The sequence below is a fragment of the Leptodactylus fuscus genome, chromosome 3 (genome assembly GCF_031893055.1).
Source record: "Leptodactylus fuscus isolate aLepFus1 chromosome 3, aLepFus1.hap2, whole genome shotgun sequence".
Classification (NCBI taxonomy): domain Eukaryota; kingdom Metazoa; phylum Chordata; class Amphibia; order Anura; family Leptodactylidae; genus Leptodactylus; species Leptodactylus fuscus.
The window spans coordinates 148,871,367-148,887,821 of record NC_134267.1 but is presented as its reverse complement, the minus strand read 5'-3'; the positions used below and the strand labels follow the sequence as shown (position 1 = coordinate 148,887,821).

Here is a 16,455-nt window from a genome sequence, read left to right as displayed (position 1 = left end):
AGTCGGAAAGCTGTCCGGCCGTTAGCGGCAGTGAGCGTTTTATGCTCTCCGCCGCGAAACCGGATTTTTTTATCCGGACACAAAGTACTGCATGTCCGACTGTGTCCAGATTATAAAACCCGGTTTCGCGGTGGAGAGCATAAAACGCTCACCGCCGCTCACGGCCCGGACATCTCTCTCACCCATTCAAATGAATGGGTGAGAGAGACTCCTGCAGGTTTCCGTCTCCTGCCTCTGTTTTAGGCAGGAAACGGAAACCTGGAGACCGGAGTTCACAACGCTGATGTGAACGAGCCCTAAAATAAAACTTCATAGTAGATTTCAATTTTTGGTGTCAAAAATAAAGTGCCTCGTCCATCCGGCCAATTAAAATATATTACATGGTGCCTATTCAGATTTAATACATGGAGAGCTCTGGTTCATAGAAGGCAGTTTCCAAGTTGGGACCCGACTCGAAAACATGCGCCATAACAAGGTATACAGACAAAGGCTGTCTTAATGAGTCAATTCTCTTTATTTATTTTATATAAAAAATTTTGTATTATAACAGTGTGCAAGTTATTCATTGATTATATTAATACTTTTAATTCACAAACTGATAAAAATACACCACCTATTATGCAGTATCATGAGTCAATGATGCACTAAGACATGGCTGTGATATATGGGATAACAAACCTATTACTGTAATTTATAGGTCGAGTTTCTTCACTAAATAAATACAATCACGCATGTATAACATGGCCTGTATGTCCCAGAATAGGTGTTCTGACGTAGGATCTGTTGTTCAGGAGTTATAAATTTGAAGCATATTTCTGCCATAAGACTGTGGATCATGTAGCAAAAGTAAATTGCTGTGACTTTTTTTGGCCACAGTTACACTGAAAATGTGTCTTTCACCAGTATATGCCACAGTACTAAACCTAGCAACCTGTAGTAATACTACATGCGATCTAGCCATACTAAATAACCGGTGTATTATGGTCATAATAAGTGTATGGACATCTTAAGAATACTCCCAAAATAAATAGACAAATACAATCATGCCCACATGATCTGAGTAAAATGCCAATTCCAGCTTCGCATCTACCACAAATCAGATTTTTTTTTTTTAATTTACTCAACAGGTGACAATGTTATGCAGCACATTAATCTAGCCCAGACAAAATAACTAGTAGCCCAAATACAGTCAAATCACACATTTATGATCACCACCTAATATCTAGAATAGGGACTGGCAATCCCTGGCAAACAAGCCATTTATCAAAAAGCCACCCTACCACCAGGAGTTTCCTGTCCTTGTCCAAAAGTGGTCTTCTCCTTTCTGCCAGTGCTGAGCTTGCATTTTGTTTAAGAGTATACCAGTTTTTGCTGTTATTCAGATATTGTGGTTCCAGAATGTGCAGATTTTGCAGTATTCTAGTATTACATACAGTACCAGTGTTATTTCCACATTTCCCCTGATAAGCACTATCAATCTAGTGACTGCTATATGAGGAATTAATATGTCACCTTACTGCTACATTGACGATTTACTTATTTACTTTAGCTAGCAAGAACCTGTGATGACAGCCAGCCAATTCCTATGCTTTTCAGGAGGTAGGTTCCTTCCAGTAGAGAAGAGCTGGAAATACATTTTACTGTCGAGCCAAACAGCTTCCATACCTTGCATTGATTATCAGAGCCAGAACTGACAGGGCTGTCTTACAGATCAATGCCCCAACAAGATTTCATTAGTCCTGCTCCAAAACGGGATCGATAGTAACACAGCTTCTTGTTTAGTAAACAGATGCTTAAAAAGGTGAGATCAGGACAAAAATCCTATTTAGGTCACTGGGTAATTTTATTCTGCGCTCTCTTTCAGAACGCGCCTCTCTACAGAATAAGCATTAAACATTTAGAGATGCTCAGTAGTGGGGATCTGACAGCATCTAGTGACAAGCCAATGCCAGGAGCATTCCAAGGATTAGGTAATGGTAGAACAAAGGGTCAATTGTATAACATGCACTATGAGGTAAGGGAATTTGCAGTGAATATTAGCTCTCCCGACCCATCTGTTTGGTAAAAACCTATGCAAATTCCCCATAAAATAGCAATTCTAGGGCAGATTTTCTTAGAACACTGCAATGTGCTATTATTCTCTGTTACCACGAGATATATACGAACAAACCGAAAATTAAAGGGTGTGCCCCTATACAAGTAGTGCTGTGTGTGTCAGACAGTGCAGGGACACCTCATTAAATAGGAGGAACGGGATCACCTAGTGGGCAATTTCTTCATATCTTATCAGAGGACACAACAAAGGCCATAGGGGAGAGGGGGAGAAAAAAAAAAAAAAAAAAAAAAAAAAAAAAAAAAAGCCCCACAGACCGTAATCGCAGCTCTAAAGCGCTGCGGAAAGAACTGTTGCATGAACGCATTGCGGTTCTTTCCACTGGCATTTCCATAGATATAATGGACACACTGCGATTTCTTCCGCAAAGTGGGCATGGGATTTGCATGAATCCCCTCCCCTTTGCTTGCACTGTAAAACACAGCGATTTTTACCGCAGCGTCTCCGCTGCGGCCAAATCGCGGAGTTTACGACCCGTGGGGCCCCGGCCTTAAAATTTTGTGCTGCAGTACAGTTAATGCTTTAGGCCCTATTCATATCTGCATTTGGGAAGTTTGCTTGGGGATCCCTGAACAGAAACCTATGCGCTTTAAAAAGCGGATACCTGGAAAACCCACGGTCCCCATAGACTAATGGGGTCTGTGTGGTTTCCGCTCGAAACATGCGGAGAAGTCCTGCAAGCAGCACTTTTCTCTCCGCACGTTCCGTGCGGAAACCACATGAACCCCATTATAGTCTATGGAGTCTATGGGTTGCCTTACGTAACCAATTTTTAATGTATACAGGTTTCTGTTCGGTGGATCCCCAAACGGATTCTCCGAACAGAATACTGAACGCAGATGTGAACTGGGCCTTAAGTGTCAAGTACACTTTGAAACATTGTGTATTTCCAGGAGGAATGACAGAGGAACAATGTAGAGTTCTTAGAAAAGATGCTCATAATTAGTTATTCCATGGGAAGCATTTCTTAGAAAACACATTTTTAGCCAATTTAAGCCATCAGATGGAGCAGTATGCTTGTACAATCCCTCTAATAAAATTTGCTAGATCTGGTTCTCTCTTAGTAGAGATGAGCAAGTAGGTATTCGATCGAATAGTCGAATATTGAGGCTCTACTCGAATATTTCACTACTCGCTCATCTCTACTGTATACATTTTTTTTAATGCCTACGTTGTCCTAGTACCCGTCTCACCTCCCCTGCATAGCTATTGGTGTAAACAAAAAAAAAAAAAAAAAAAAAAAAACTGGGAGGGGAATCAAATTTTTACTGCCTTTACCGCATGGTATTCCACCGAGTACAAATATTTCGAATACCATAGTATTCAATTGAATATCCACTCGATCAAATACTACTCGCTCATCTCTATCTCTTAACAAGTGTATTTCTCCTTTTACGTCACGTGATAGTCATACCCATCTTCTCAATTCTCTACATCTTGTGGGCAGTATTTTCTATTGTATTTACATGGGTAGCTCCATTTGCAACTCATGCTAGGCTCACACTAGCATTCGGGTTTCAATTCTTTGGGTCCACCAGGGGACCTGAAAAACAGAAAACCTATCTGCTTAAAAAGTGATTACCCACGAACCGCATAGACTAAACTGGGGTCCACCGGGTTTCAGCTTGAAATTGGTGGAGAGAAAAGTCCTGCTTGTAGGACTCTTCTCTCAGCCTATTTTAAGCAGAATGGGAGACAGAGTCCAAAAACACTAGTGTGAACTAGTGTAAGAGGGGTAATCCAGCCAAAAACCTTTCTGCACTATCTACTGAACAGGCAGTGATTGAATTGCTGGAATGGCAATTCATTCAGATTCTATGGGAATACCAGAAACAGATGAGCACCAGGGCAGTCCCTGGTGTGGGCCTCTCAGTGGTTGGACCCACTGACTTTTCAAACATGGATAGTCGATAAGTGGTTTTGGTCAGAATCCCCTTTAACAAGTGAACATTTTCCGCAAGGCTGACATATTATAACACAACGCTATATCAAAAGAAAAAAAATTAAAAAATATATATTATATATTATATACACTCACCGGCCACTTTATTAGGTACACCTGTCCAACTGCTCGTTAACACTTAATTTCTAATCAGCCAATCACATGGCGGCAACTCAGTGCATTTAGGCATGTAGACATGGTCAAGACAATCTCCTGCAGTTCAAACCGAGCATCAGTATGGGGAAGAAAGGTGATTTGAGTGCCTTTGAACGTGGCATGGTTGTTGGTGCCAGAAGATCTGGTCTGAGTATTTCAGAAACTGCTGATCTACTGGGATTTTCATGCACAACCATCTCTAGGGTTTACAGAGAATGGTCCGAAAAAGAAAAAACATCCAGTGAGCGGCAGTTCTGTGGGCGGAAATGCGTTGTTGATGCCAGAGGTCAGAGGAGAATGGCCAGACTGGTTCGAGCTGATAGAAAGGCAACAGTGACTCAAATAGCCACCCGTTACAACCAAGGTAGCCAGAAGAGCATCTCTGAACGCACAGTACGTCGAACTTTGAGGTAGATGGGCTACAGCAGCAGAAGACCACACCGGGTGCCACTCCTTTCAGCTAAGAACAGGAAACTGAGGCTACAATTTGCACAAGCTCATCGAAATTGGACAATTGATGATTGGAAAAACGTTGCCTGGTGTGATGAGTCTCAATTTCTGCTGCGACATTCGGATGGTAGGGTCAGAATTTGGCGTCAACAACATGAAAGCATGGATCCATCCTGCCTTGTATCAACGGTTCAGGCTGGCGGTGGTGGTGTCATGGTGTGGGGAATATTTTCTTGGCACTCTTTGGGCCCCTTGGTACCAATTGAGCATCGTTGCAACGCCAAAGCCTACCTGAGTATTGTTGTTGACCATGTCCATCCCTTTATGACCACAATGTACCCAACATCTGATGGCTACTTTCAGCAGGATAATGCGCCATGTCATAAAGCTGGAATCATCTCAGACTGGTTTCTTGAACATGACAATGAGTTCACTGTACTCCAATGGCCTCCACAGTCACCAGATCTCAATCCAATAGAGCATCTTTGGGATGTGGTGGAACGGGAGATTCGCATCATGGATGTGCAGCCGACAAATCTGCGGCAACTGTGTGATGCCATCGTGTCAATATGGACCAAAATCTCTGAGGAATGCTTCCAGCACCTTGTTGAATCTATGCCACGAAGAATTGAGGCAGTTCTGAAGGCAAAAGGGGGTCCAACCCGTTACTAGCATGGTGTACCTAATAAAGTGGCCGGTGAGTGTATATTGCAGCACTTTGCAGGCATGTCCATCACTCATTGTACCCAGTAGGGCACACAAATCTACATTCCCCTACAGTTAAAAAGACAAAAAAAAACAAAAAAAAAAAAACACAACATTCAGCAACCAAGCTAGAACAGAGTATGGACTACCTGCCCTCCTCAGTACACCAGGTCTACGCAGACAAGACTGCTCTGTAACTAGAGCGAAGCTGACAATATTTGTAGGTCAAAGTGTTCTCCTGAAATTCCAGCTCTCATTTGCTGCATCTGCATTATTTACAGTCACAAAGAGAAGGTGAAAAACAAAAGCTGCCCCCTCCCCATTGTTAATCAGAGGGGAGCGGTATGAACAATGTACACCATTGCAGAGGCATTCAGTATATTCAAGCCATGCTGAATTATTTAGTCCTAAACCGCCTGTGCTTCTACTGTAATACTGAGCACGCCGCTCAAGAGCCTAGCTTCACGGTAACACAACACTACCATGCGTGAAGGTTACGTACAATAACACATGAGCCATACATAACTTTACACAACTTCCTAGTACAAAGAAGAGTATTGCTCACACCTTGTACTGAACTTCTAGAAACACCATCTTTATCAGAACAGATTAGGACACCCCGCCCAGAAGCTTTAACACCGCACATTGCAGATATGGCTTAAGGAACAAAAGGGTTCAAAGAGGACATTTACCTGCACAGATATCTTGCATGTTTACTAATGATAAATATATCTTGGATTTTTTGGCATCAGTAGTGTGATAAAATGCAAAAATTACTAGTTGGAGCACAAAAATCTCATGTATGCATTTTATCCATACTTACACCTCAAAACAGTTTATCACACACTGGAGCAAATGGGCCTCTTCACAGACTCTAGACACCTTTCAGAAGTATTGGGGGAAGTTATCAAATCTCTGACAGATTTCTCAATAATGATGATATTGGAGAAGGCCCTTTCTTGCACCAAACATACACCAATTCTGCGCATCACTCTCCACAATATGTAAGTGTGGGAACTTTGGGGCATCTGGGCATGGGATGCCTCGGCCAGACATATTCATTATAATTAATGCCAGATTTCTGGCACAAATTATGATGGGAATCTACACCAATTCCAAATTGGTGTAGATCTGTATTCTGGTGCCTGAAGTTGGATCCTCTTCAAAAGTCAGATGTGCGCTACAGCTGTCTGGGACTTAGAATGGCGTACAAAACTCCAGTCTTAATAAATCTACCCCAGGGTCTCAAGTAAAAGGGTTTTTCTCAAACAAGTATTATTAGCCGCTTCTGGGACCTGAAGGTATCTTTAGAATGGAGGAAGAGGACCCTCGACCTGTGGCCTCTGTAATGGAAGAAGAGGATCTCATCATTCATTTATAAGACGTCCATGCTATAAACGTCAGAGATGGGAAAACTTCTCAGGTTGCAGTAAAAGTTTGGCAAAGTTTGTTTAGTAAATGTTCTATATCTATATAATTTTTTTTGTTAGTGCTAGATACCAGTTATTGCCATCTGATGAGAATCTAAGATTGCACATCCTATACAATATCAAAAAAAAAAAAAAAAAAAAAGCTAAAAATAAAGAAATTCTCATTGCCCCTGCTGGATCTATCAATGAAACCCTGCTAAGTGTAGATTGTACATAGACATGTAAAGAGATAGACAATGATGGTGGCAACATGCAAACATTTCAAGAATTATAAACTATTGTATGATAAAAAGTTCCCTTTTTGAGTACAAAGGCTAGTTTAAAGGGGCTCTATCAGCAAAATCATGCTGCTAGAGCCCCACATATGCGTGAATAGCCTTTAAAAAGGCTATTCAGGCACCGGTAAATGTTATATTAAATTACCCCCCAGTTTTAAAATAAAACCCTAAAAAAGAATATTAGCTACTTACGGATCGTGCACTGTGGGCGGCCATTTTTTTTTATATCAGTGTCTGCTCGCGAGCGCCGGAGGAAGAAGAGGCGTGGATGAAGAAGACGGTGCACCCTGAATGCCCGCCCAGCGTGCACGATCCGTAAGTAGATATTCTTTTTTAGGGTTTTATTTTAAAACGGGGGCTGATCGAGCCACTTTAAGTATTTTCTCCCCAAAAATTGCATTAACCACAGCTAGTCCATCCATCAGAAATAATGCATGCATGTTTGTTTATTTTCTCACTAATATTTTTTACATTTATACACCCATCCTCATCAATTGCAAATAAGAGGCCTGCTGAGGATAAGCTGGGAGTGGAGCCATCGGTCCCACATAAATGATGCCGAAATCTACACCAGCTATAAGCTGGTGTCCATTTCAGTGCCAGCACACATTCTCAGCTAGGGTTGTGCCCGATTTATGAGACAGCATTTACCTTCTCAAAAACCCGATGCATCCCCCTGCACTGCAGGAGATATGAAGATTGGCATCAATTAATCAGAATTGAATGTCAGCGCAATAACACAGTGAACTTATTCACATAGATTTCAAATCATTTCTAACACTGCTATTGGCTAAAGGAGAGGTCACTAACTGTACACTACCCAAACAGAATTGCTGATATATGCCTCGCCACAGAATTTTGGTTATTCATATAAGTAGGGGGCATGCCAAGCAACAAGGGGAGAGCCCTAAATTAATCATCTATTAATTGTAATCAAGGCAAAGAATGTTCAATTAATCGTTATTTTGAATTGGGTCACAATTGACCAGCCCTACATTAAACCTTTTTTTTTTTTTTTTTTTTTTTTTTTATTAAGAAATCCCTCAACAACAAAAAAAATGCCTGTTCACTGGCTTTTGTCGATTCTAGATTCACACCAGCGTTCAGCTTTTCCTGCTTGGGAACCTGAAAAATGGAACCCTACTCCAATTAAAAAGCAGTTACCCGCAGACCCCAATGACTATAATGGGGTCTGCCAGGTTTCCACCCAATTCCCGACCAAAAAACGCAGGGGGAAGGAGAAAAAAAAAAAAAAAAAAAAAAAAAGTGTTTGCAGGACTTCTCTCTGCATTTTGCAAGCAAATTCAGGGACGGACGTTGGTGTGAATCCAGCCCGAGCTTGCTACGTCTGTATATACCAGTATAAGAATTGTCCTTTTTAGGCTAAATTTTCTTGTCATGTAAACACCAAGTATTTTCACTGCATACTGAACAGTACAGAAAACAATACAGTTCTGTATAAAACAAGTACTGTATGTGCCCGACTGACCTTTACAATAGGAAATTACTAGCTGTTACATCATACCATACATGGTGTACAAGTGTGACCAACTGAAGGAGGGAGAAAAAAAAAAAAAAAAAAAATGATGACATAGTTGCAAGGATCGGCTAAAACAGTAAATGATTCAATGACGTTATTTGCTATATTATAAATTGACAAATAAAGGAGGAAGTGAAATTGTGCTAAAAATAGGCAAATACTCTAAATAAAACAAGAAACAAAGTGACCTGTCCCAGACAGGAGGTCACCCCATATAATGCAGAGGGAAAGTCAAAACTTCACAAACAATAGTGTAATAGAGTTGTGTGAGAGACAGGGGATTTCATATCCTAGTGTCCTGAATATCCTGACAGGGAGAACAAACAGCCTGCAGGAGCAAGAAATGAAAGGTCTGCGGCTTGTGATCTTACAATCAATTACTGCCTTAGACAAATAATGAGCAGCGCAGTTAGTGCATGTGGCGGGACGCCAAGTATCACGCTGCTTTCTGATGACTGCCCTTACAAATACAAGTGATGATAGGAAAATGGCTCGCCCCAAGTAAAGCTTATACCGATGTCCTTATGTCATCATACACACCACCTCTTAGGCTGGATTCACACTAGCACTGAAGTTTCTGTAGGAGACTCCACTGCAGAACCCATCTAGTAATAGGACCTATCCTATCTGATGTGGCCCGGACTGTCAGCACACACATGGGACCATGAAAAAAATCAGTCGTGTATACGGGCCCATAGGAAAGAATGGGTCAGTGTTTTTTTTTTGTTTTTGTTTTTTTTTTAAGCTTATGACCTTTGGTGGAGGGTACATAATGGGACTTAAATGAAGTGCCAGATCAAGCGGCATCATGTAGGGAATGCTGCATGCATCACTTTGTGTACTGTAGTATTCACCCATTTTCACAGGAAACATTTCACCTCCACCAAACTAGAAAATGGCTCAATGGATATGGTGAAAGTTTGCCAGTGAACATAACTGCCCTCCACCACATCTTCAGAAACACTGCTTATTATTAGTGATATATTACAGAATGGATACAAAATGAAAAAACAAACAGCAGAAGCGGCATGGATTTCTTGTACAGAATCAGAAGCCTTGGCATTAATATTAGACATCTGTGATCACATTCACATCAAAACAGGAAAATCTTATTTTGTCTTCTTACTGTTTGCTGACATTTAGCATTATCACAGTACAAGCTCCTACAGAAGGTTGACATAATTCTGGGACCTCAGTTTCCCCACAGAGCAAATAAAGAATAGATCTCTAAAACAAATGTTCAAACCAATTTCCAAAAAAAAAACAAACCAAAACCCCACACTTCTTGGATGACTTAATAAGCCAGAAAACGTAGCACAGCCAAAGTATTCTGAAAAGACTAATCTGTTATTGGATGTCTTTTGATAACTATGGTACCCTAGCAGCTCAATAAAAAAAAAAAAAAAAAAAAAAAAAAAAAAAAAAAAAATTGTATCCACTTCTGCTAAAAATTATTGGGTGTTATGGTAATAGATAAGAGAAGCACATGCATGCATGGCCAACACGCCACCCCCTACAGCCATGATGGATGTAGGGTTGAAAGCATTGTAAGTACCCAGTCCATGAGCTTCGATGTGCCCTCCCTATGGCATGACCCTGGTAATAAGGTCTCCTCTAGTGATATTTGATGTGGACAGGAAGGACTGGGAAAGTAATTGTAGAATGAGCAAAAACAAACTAAACTCCATTAATCTATGTGAACTGAGTTGCATGGATTATGTCAATATATTATTCGCATGCCATCTTGCCTCACATTGGCTAAAGGATAGGTCACTAATCACGCAATAAAATAAATGCTCATTAAACATAAGCGACAAAGTGTTCAATTAGTCGGGGTTTTTATTTAGGTTACAGTCACCAAGCCCTAACAGAAAGATGAGAAAAGTTATCAGCGCCCTTCTGGCATCTGCAGGATAGGTGTGCATCACTATAAGATTTGCAGATTTTACTATCCCAGAGGGCACGGTTTTGTAAGTTGATAACCATAGAGAGTTTGCTGCAGCTCTCAATAGATGGAAATTAGTTTTGGCTGTGGTCCCTTAGCAAAGATGTATGTCGCTACAGGTTTCTGCAACAAGGGGACCCCGAACAACTCCCACCTCCAGAAACACAGGAGGGACATTCTTCTAAGGCTGGCTTCATAAAATGAAATGTCAGCCCATTTCACTAGCTAGTTGACAGCTGCTTACTTCCAGCTGTGTAATGAACTTTGGGTCACAGCAAGTACAGGGAACAAATGATGTCATCTATCAAGGTGTTGGTGTTAAGAGAACAGTGCAATGACACAGTCTCATTAAACAATCTCCCAATTTACTTTCTGCATCAATTCCACACTCTTCAAGATCTGTGCCTGCGGTACTATGGCCACATGTAGAGGCCACTACAAAAGCATACACCTTTACCACCACGATTCTGATTATATCTGGGCACACAATATTTTTCAGCAGGCTAACCGTTAAAAAAAAATAAAATAAAAAAATGCATGTGCGTGTCTTTTCAGGTGTAGATGTTGCCTACGGGATCATGGCTTTCCTGACGTTCTTGGAACTTACTTGAATGCTATACTGTAAGGAAGTAGTAGAAAAGGAATTAGAGCATCCTCAAAGTAATGCTCAAGACTATGACATTGATGACAGAAAATGCAACATGTCTGTCCACATATGGCCTCGCATACATTTGGATCGTCAGTTGTAAGTCATTGTTGTAAGCAAGTAGTTTTGTGCACCTCTCTATGTGATATGACCACAGTCACTTAGGTAACCAGTCTGTTAGGCCATAAACTAGTCAGGCCTCAGTGATCACACTGTAGGGTGACAGAGGGAGCGTTTCCCTAAGTCAAACACTTTAGATTTTACAGTCACCACTGACCGCAGGAATCTAATGGGTTAAAGAGGACCTTTCACCATATCTGGGCACATGCAGTTCTATATACTGCCGGAAAGCTGACAGTGCGCTGAGTTCAGCACACTGTCGGCTTTCCCGATCTGTGCCCAGTGTGAAGAGCTTACGGTCCGGTACCGTAGCTCTTCTATGGTCAGAAGGGCGTTTCTGACCATTAGCCAGAGACGTCCTTCTGCCTCGCAGCGCCAATCGCGCTGTGCTGTGCTGTGGAGCCGGGAGGAACGCCCCCTCCCTCTGCTCACACAGCTCGTCCATAGACGAGTATCATCAGGGAGGGAGGGGGCGTTCCTCCCCGCTCCACAGCACAGCGCGATAGGCGCCGCGAGGCAGAAGGACGTCTCTGGCTAATGGTCAGAAACGCCCTTCTGACTGTAAAGCGCTACGGTACCGGGACCGATAGCGCTTTACACCGGGCACAGATCGGGAAAGCCGACAGTGCGCTGAATTCAGCGCACTGTCAGCTTTCTGACAGTATATAACACTGCCTGTGCCCAAAAGTGGTGAAAGGTCCTCTTTAAAGAGGACCTTTCACACCTTCAATATGCGGTATTCTATACCACTAGAAAGCCAACAACACCAGTATGATCCCAGTAGTGGAGATATCTGTACCGTTAGAGACTGACATTTCCCCCATTGTCAGAAAGGTAGGCTTACAGCCTAGTATCATCGCTTGGCTATGAGGAATACACCCCCCAATCGACAGTACCACGCTATGGAAGACTACTAGGCTGTAAGGAAAAGCCTTTTGACAACAGGGAGACACTGGTGCTGAAATTAACACCACCAATATCTCCACCACTGAGGCGCATACTGGCAAAGCCAAGAATGCACAAAATTCAGTACATTGTCCGCTTTCTACTGGTATATAATACCGAACATGGACAAGGATGTGAAAGATCCTTTTTAAACTACCAGGATTGGAATTATGTTCCAATGTGCCAGCATTACAGCAAGGAATAAGACTGTAAAAGTTTACATCGTGTGCTTTTCCTAGAAAAAAAAAAAAAAACAACCTGTAAAAATGCAGTTTTTTTTTTTTTTTTTTAAACAGACATGTTTTAATAAAAAAAAATGTACATGTGTTTTTGAGGAAAACCGCTCAGTGTAAGGCCACATGCACAAGACCACAAGTGTACTACTTCAGGGTGCCATCTTGGCTTTTTCTGGTTAGTACACAGCCCCTTTTGTTTGAATGGGCCCATGCACACTACCGTGTTTTCCCATGAGTCCTAACTCATACAAGCCTATGGGACACAAAACAATGGATGTCACACGGATATAACCTGTGTGACAATTGTATTTGCAGAACAGTTACCTAGCTATCCACAAGGATTATTTTGCTGGTCTACAAATATGGATGACACACTGATGCAATTTTTGTGGACACTGATGACACAGACTGCAAAAACTGAACAATATTTTGTGGATCGCAAATTACACTGTCCTGTCGTGTCCATGATGCCTAAAGCCAACCTGACTGCACTCGTGACATCAGCACAACGAAAATGCACAACATTAACAGGCAGCCATCCATGATGTACGTTCTTTTTCCACTGGTCATGAGCCAATTACCGATCGGTAATTAATATACATGATGAAATGATAATCGAGAAAAGCCAATCTGGGGTCAACAATGATTTCCAGAGTGACTGCATTTTACTATGAAAAAAATAAAAATATAGTGGTAGACATTTTACAGCAGTGGACATTTATGGCAGTATATAAACTTGTCTCTTTCAGGTTGACTTTCTTTAGTTATGATTTTATTGATAGGATGACAACACTTGTAAGAAATTCCAAGTACCAATTATTGTCAGATGTTTCCTTGTTCGCACCAGGCAGAACTAAAAATATCACAAGAGTCAGGTGCATCTTATGTTACACAGGAACGTCACAGGCTGAGGTCAGTCTGAGGCTTCCTGCGCACAGACTGATATGTGTACATAGTCTGAACCTATATAGTAGTCCCTGTGGGCCATGGGATTCTCATCTTGAAGAAATGTATCTAGAGAATATTGGAGGAATTTCTCGAAAACTTTTGTTTAGGGGCGTGCATTTAATAGGGTTACATTGAATAATTCGATGTTGTGAAAAAATTGATTTTCACCAGAATCGTGAAAATGCTGTTTGTCTGATATTCTATGCAAGCCTTCTCCTGTCTGCAAAATGTGGTCAATTGTTTCTTCACTGTAATCAAGTGTGGGATGGCAGGATGCAAATATATCTGATCAATTCTCACAAGAAAATCAAAATTAAACTTGAATTGAGAATTTCATTTTAGGCAAAAATTGCTCAGCCCTGGCTTTTTATTACAAAACTGGGTTGCAATTGCAGCAAATTTAGCAGGTTTTCTGCGTCTCTAACCAGTTTTCTAAAACTGGGTGTGGCTTCGCAAAGGAGGCGTGGTCTTCCATGGCTCAACAGATTTGCTATAATTTAGACCAGAAACATGCATAAATGAATCATAAAAATCTAAACTAGCTCCAAGGTGGCGTAGTTTAATTTTCAGGCACATGAACAGGGCAAGATATAGCAAACATACAAAGAGGTGCTTAATAAATTGGCCACATCTTACTCCAGCACAGATTGGCATTTAGTTCATGCCTTAAAAAATTCGGAATCTTTTTGTGATTTGTCTTTCAATTACAATGTAACAGACACAAGAAACTTTACCTTTAAGGTTGTAGCAGATGCACTTTTACACGTCATTGGTGTTCTGCAGCTGTAACACCGTTACTAAGGTATAGTATTACACTGCCAAACCTGGCCTGTAGGCCCACATGTCATTTGACAACTGTGTGTAGCCCTAAATGATCATGGGAAATAAACATGGCTGCCAAGATAGCATAAAACTAAACCTCTTATTCAGCATCTATCACAAAGTGGCTTGTAGTAACTACAGTGAGAAAATGAAATCAATATTTGACATGCATGAAAAAAAAAAAAAAAAAAAAAAGCAAAAATGAAAACTTTTTCTGTGACGTACGCACAAGTAAATGCAGAGCTCAGCAACATATAGAGAGTAAAGCAGCAGCCAACCTCCTGTCTACTTTCTATAAAGCTGTGATAGTTGATAAGATAAGGTTTTCCTTTATAATAAGTATATTGTGAAAGAACAGCACAACATTTTAGCACTCACCTCGCTCTTGTAGTCTCCCCAGACGCCGCACCTACTGGAGGCTAAACCAGATCCAGAGTTCCAGGGGTTCTAAACCTGAAAGAGACCACAAGGCAAGCTTCAAAACATAGGGAGGGGGATGTCACATCTACTGAGGCACTCATATCCTGCTTCCAAACCCTGACTCACCTCCCCTCCTCTTTCAATAGATCAGTGCTTTGGGTAAACATTTCCAAATAAGGAAAACATGACCAAGAAGCTTGTCAAATATCATCCTTCGCTGCTTTTCCCCGTTTTGGTACTTTGGGAAAAAAGTAAAAAAAAAAAAGAGCAATATCTGGAGTGAATTCCACTGAGTGTGTATCATTAACCCTGCGAGACTACAATGTGCCTGCTGCCCCTATCCTGACATTCCTCACATAACACTGGAAATCTCAGCTTTGTAACTGCGGGTTTGTACATGGATAGGGCAAGCACATGTGAAACACTGGGATCATAGCTCTATGCAGGTCCTGGTCATATTCAAGTTATAGGTCATCAGAATGCAGCTTTGTTAATAGCTCATTCTTCCTACAAGTTTGGCACACGCCATACATAGGCATTGGACCAGTAATGGCTTTTTTTTACTTACTTTATAGTAAATTATACTGTAGTATGTTATTCATGCCTATAGAAAGGGACACAGTGGAACTCTAAACTGCAGTGGAAGGTAAAGATTAACAGGTCACTGGCATACCTGGGAACTTACATCAGAGGTGTGTCAAGGAACGTTCCTTGAGTCTACCTCTGGGTGGGAAAAAAAAAAAAAAAAAAAAGCAAAATCAGCGACCAAAAATGCTGCACAATGTGGGGCCTCAGCCTTAGGAAACATGTAGCAGAGGTTGCATTTTTTGCTGCAGATTTCATCGTTTTGTTTTTTTTAATGACCAATGGCAGCAGTGAATCTAGCAGATAGTATGAGTTTCCTTGGAGAGAACTGGCTTAAAGGTGTGTCAGCATTTCTGAAAAGCCAAGTGACACCCATTAACTGATACATGCCGTTAGCAGGAGCTGTTTGTTTATCCAACTCTTCAGCCATTTCAAAGATATAAGCCCTTATAGTATTGAGGCAAATCAGTGCATAATAGCTAAGTTAGCAGTCACACTGTGGTTTCTCTGGGAGCGGGGTCTCTGTGTGCTGCATGTCATGAAGTGTTACCACCCAATTGGCTAGGATACCATAATTTATATCAACACTGTAAGGACTTACCGAATATCTTTGAAATGGCTGAACGTACTTATCGACCTGGTGACATCTCCTCTTAAAGAGGTGGCAGCAAGACATAATTCTGGTGCAAAGTTAGATTATACAGTGTAAAAAAGGGAAAGGTTTATCAGTCACAATGATAGGTATGCAAGAGTCACACAGGGAAGGCTGTCAATCATTAAGCAAAACCACCGACTGCACTCCTCAGCATAGGAAACCCCAAGGAGTTATATAAATAAAAACCACACCACACCAAGTTATACAGAATTTTTCTTCCACAAAAGTTTCATCTTAATCTACTCATTCCTCCCTGCTCTATAACATTATATTGCTAGATTGGACTACTTGTTCAATGTGAGATTCTGTCAAGGATAATTTTGACCCTCAGGATATTGCAGTTTTTCTTCGGAGACCTATAACTTTTTTTTGTAAATTTATCATGCAATTCTTAGCAGGATGGAATGTACTTTGGGGTACATATAATGATAGGAGATCTATGAAAACTGGGATTACCAGATGTGGCATACCCTAGGCTGTAGACAACGAGGTTGCATAGGAACAAGTGTAAAGTTTAAA

At 41.1% G+C, this 16,455-nt stretch overlaps 1 protein-coding gene across 3 annotated transcripts in view; it reads right to left on the bottom strand.

The window, feature by feature from the left end:
- The window catches only part of LPP (LIM domain containing preferred translocation partner in lipoma), a 213,329-nt gene that overhangs the window by 174,282 nt on the left and 22,592 nt on the right, over nt 1–16,455 (bottom strand). Inside the window, exons 1-2 of one of the 3 annotated variants that reach the window (XM_075268543.1) lie at nt 14,823–15,051; nt 14,655–14,729 (exon numbers count right to left, since the gene is read on the bottom strand). The gene's annotated coding sequence lies outside the window, so the exon portion shown is untranslated. Of the gene's footprint in view, nt 1–14,654; nt 14,803–14,822; nt 15,052–16,455 lie in introns of those variants that run through there. The other 2 variants (XM_075268542.1, XM_075268541.1) reach the window with 2 other exon arrangements.